Source organism: Penaeus vannamei, chromosome 9 (assembly GCF_042767895.1).
Source record: "Penaeus vannamei isolate JL-2024 chromosome 9, ASM4276789v1, whole genome shotgun sequence".
In the NCBI taxonomy this organism is placed as follows: Eukaryota; Metazoa; Arthropoda; class Malacostraca; order Decapoda; family Penaeidae; genus Penaeus; species Penaeus vannamei.
The window spans coordinates 36,169,493-36,173,546 of NC_091557.1; the positions used below are offsets into that span (position 1 = coordinate 36,169,493).

Here is a 4,054-nt window from a genome sequence, read left to right on the forward strand (position 1 = left end):
TTGGTCTCAATAGCATGATAATAGTGCAGATGTACAGGGGGGAGTAGCTGGACCCCCAACTTATTGCTAATTGTACTTGAAAAAAAACACATCTCTTGTATACCTACAGGCTTCTGTAATCACTATTTATTCATTGGGTTTACATTATATATAACAACCTTCCTACTTCGACATTTTGGGGCCCGGGGTTAGATCCCTTAAGGAGCCCTGTTCTGCTTACATTTGACAAATATATTTTGGATAAAAAATAAATAAATGTATTTATTTTCCTGTACCAAACATACTAATAATGGCATAACTAAGGGACCCAGGGTCCTTGAGAAATCGCTCCCACCCTATTTATACCGAATTGAATTGAATTTCTCCACATCCCTTTGAGAAAATCCCTTGCCCTTCGAAGTTTGTATGGAGAACTGTAGCAGTAAAGATTAAAACAAATTTTTTAATTACGACCTGCAGTTATCCGTATGATTATTATTATCGCGAATTTGTGACATTTGATAATTGTCAATATATCTTCATTTAGATGATAATATCACTACTAGCAGTATTAAAAGAAATGATCATCACTGTTAACACATTTCCTGAGCGAGAGAGTTCATTGCTGGTAAATATAAATTTGTCGAAATTGAACGCTCCTTGAAAACGAAATATGGATATAGTAAGCTTTTTGATACTATTGACAGTGAGCAAAAATTCCCCCGAAATGTGATTAATTTCCATCTTATTCAGAATTATTGTAAAGTACTAACTCCATATGACTTTCAACAAGGTATAGGTAATAATTCGTGAAACAGATACCCTGCATTGAACTGCAGCGTAACCCGGATTTAATTTAGGATTTCGTCGCCACAGCTCTTGTCAACAAACGTTCCTGGGAAGGTCTCCAATTCTAATTCGTAAGTGTCTTCATTAAATTATATATATTTTTATCGTGAATATGCAGAGACCAGGTAGCCTATGACTGATGATAGACATTTCTTTCGTTAAGCACTGGAATACACCCGATAAAGATGACTACATGCGGGCCTCACTTCAGTTCTTGCTATTGAAGGTTCTCGTAATGCATAATTTTCATTAGAAGTTGAGTATGTATGAAGAAATCTTGATAACCGTCTGTTACATTGGTCGTATAATCTTCAAATTCATTGGAAAGATATTGAGTTGTAGAAGGCCAGAAGGAACTAGTTGTGCAGTGTCAGGCATTTATTGTGGTCCCAGAATTTTACTCTCTGAGAGAGACAAATGCTGCTTTCGGAACTCCTCGTCTTGCTCGTCCAGACAACTTGTCCAGGACCAGCAGGACAACAAAGCCGCATTCGGAAGCAAGACCCTTGCTGCCCAGAATGCATCCAGCTCGAATTTAAACATTCACTCACTTATCATACCGGTGTCTATTTTACATACTGCATAGATTTTGCAGGACAAGGAGTTCTGAACACAGCATAACAGACCAGTATGAATAGTACAGCACTTTTCGACAAGATCTTGGGTGTGCATGGAAGATATTTGAAGTGTACAGTGTGCAGCAGTTAAGAAGTGTGCACTTCAAGAGTGCACATCTTGAAACTTTTCAGATAACAAAATGCTTGAAAGTCCTTTAAACTATTAGTAAATTCCTCATTCCATATTGCAGTTACATAATTATTTTGATTATTGACCCATGTATCACGCAGGTGTGCAACCAGGAACTCAAACGAAAATCTCGGGTGTGCATCTGCTGTACTTTCCATACTGGCTAGCAGACCTCTGCCATTCATAGTCAGACAAGGTAGAGCTTTTAGTGGTTCTATTGTTGAGGATAAAGGTATAGGGAGATCTTGTTCCATCCTACCAAAATGATTGTAGTGAAGGGTAATTTTGTCTAATAGTTTCACATAATGGATTGCAATGATTTTGGTATTGTTAGATTCCTCTCACTCTCAAGTTTTCTAATTTAAAGAATTTATTACATGGAAACTCCCCAATCCCCCACATTCTTGGCCCCAGTAGCATGGTAGGGGATGAAAGGTACCATGGAAATTGTGGGATAAGTATGAGTAATTGACACTGAATCAGTCACTATATTGTCTAATGCAAGGGGAAGTGCCTCCTGCAACCCCTCCTTGGGGACTGCTGCCCTTAACCCCTGCCCATGAAAACAAAGAATCCTGCACGTATTCACGGCAGGTGAGAGCGTCAGACAGACTTGGCAATGCTCCCACACAGTGGTCATACGCTCTCTCCTGCCGTGAATATGTGGAGGATTCTTTGTTTTCCTGGGCGGGGATTAGGGGTTAGCAACCCCCTGTATTAAACATTATAGTGACTGATTCTGTGTAGATTATTCATATCTTATCCCACAATTTCCCTGGTACTTACTATGCCCTCCACCGCTATCAAGGCCAAGCTTGTTTTTAATAAGGGGGTTTGGGGGTTTCTGCGCAATAAAATCTACAAATTTGCATTGTAGACGGTGAGAGGAATCCAACATAACCGAAATTGTCACAATCTGTTAGTTGGACGTATTAGAAGAAATTACCATGGTGAAGGTTTGTTAACATAGGTGTTAGCATGCCTAAAAGCCAATGTGATTAATGTTTAAGAGGAGCTGCAGGTTTGAAGGGTATGATTATTATTACTGATTGCATTGAGATGAAAATATAAAGTCAAGACCACTATATGGATATGAACTGACATTTTACAGTTCCACAAATTAGATAAGTATTTACAGTTTATCCTTGTTACAAACACACAGGGCTCTTTAAATGTTAGAAAGCTATCCCATTCCCCTCTAGGGGGTTGGGATAGCCGTGGGAGGTATTAGCCGTGGGAGGGAGTTCCAGATCTCTGGAGAACTCCAGGAGGTGCTACTGTTGTGTCCTCAAGCCTCATTTCTTATTTTTTCTACTTGCTTTTTACTTCTTTCCTCGCAACATCAAGTTGCCTCTTCTTCCCAGAAAACTTCAACAGAGTTTTGCCAGATGCAGTAGCTCTGCTTAGAATTTTTTCTCCAGGAAGATTGTTTAACCTCAAAATATTAATTTCTATTACTGGAATGATTGCTAATAACATTTTATTAATCATAATGCTAATATTAATGGTAATGATATTAAGAGTAGTAGAAAAAATGGAAATGGGAAATCAGGTAAGGATCCATTGGCCAATTAACTCCATAGTGGCCGAGCACTTTTGGAGCCATCTGAGTGGGAACAAATATCACAATAAAACTGCAGTCAACAGAGTATGTACTCGGCTTAATGAGTTAATGTATTAACAAGTTGGTGATAAAATAGAACTTATTGGAGCAGTATTTTCAGAGTACAGGTTTGGAAGTATAGATTTCAATATTTCAATAGATATAACAAAATTGATAAAGTAGATAAATCAGTATTTGCAAAAATATTATATGACCAGGCCTTTGTGAATTAGTATAAAAAGCTTTAAAAAATAGTTTGTGTACTGGTTGGAGAGATGTTAGCACTACTGATTATTGGTTCCACAAGATTTTTTTATCTTTATTATTATTACTATTTTTATAATTATTGACAGATTTTTTAGATGCTCACATATTGTCATTTGTTAGCTGTATATTTGTATTTACCTTGAAATAGTGTTACTAGGTCTTTTGCTATGTTTGTCAGTTTTTGAAATATTTATATTCCCAAGTTTATACTTTCCTTTTCCTTTACAAGCCTTTTATTTTATAAGATGTTCTACAGATTTATATTAGTAGGTATTTCCACTACATATTAACTCATAACTTAGTCAACATTTTGAATATTTTCAAAAAATTTGTTTGAATTTATAACAAATAGATTGTAAATGTGAAGGATTATTTATTATTATAATTTTCTTTGGCTGTTTCACAGGCCGAAGATGAAACCCAGTATGGTTGCAGATGAGATGTTCCCAGAAGGAGCAGGACCTTACATGGATTTAGATGAAGCTGGTGGCTCTGGGGGTTTGCTCATGGATTTAACGGCCAATGAGAAAGCTGTTCATGCTGATTTCCATAATGACTTTGATGACTTGTTTGATGATGAAGATCTGAGTTAAAGTGATATCTTTTATT

At 36.9% G+C, this 4,054-nt stretch overlaps 1 long non-coding RNA gene across 2 annotated transcripts in view; it reads left to right on the forward strand.

The window, feature by feature from the left end:
• Nucleotides 1-592: 592 nt before the first annotated feature.
• Nucleotides 593-4,054, forward strand: part of LOC138862725 (uncharacterized) — a 3,635-nt gene continuing 173 nt past the window's right edge. Inside the window, exons 1-4 of one of the 2 annotated variants that reach the window (XR_011398757.1) lie at nt 593-607; nt 773-899; nt 1,677-1,771; nt 3,852-4,054. The exon at nt 3,852-4,054 is cut by the window's right edge and continues 173 nt beyond it. This is a non-coding gene — a long non-coding RNA (uncharacterized lncRNA). Of the gene's footprint in view, nt 608-669; nt 900-1,676; nt 1,772-3,851 lie in introns of those variants that run through there. The other variant, XR_011398756.1, reaches the window with a different exon arrangement.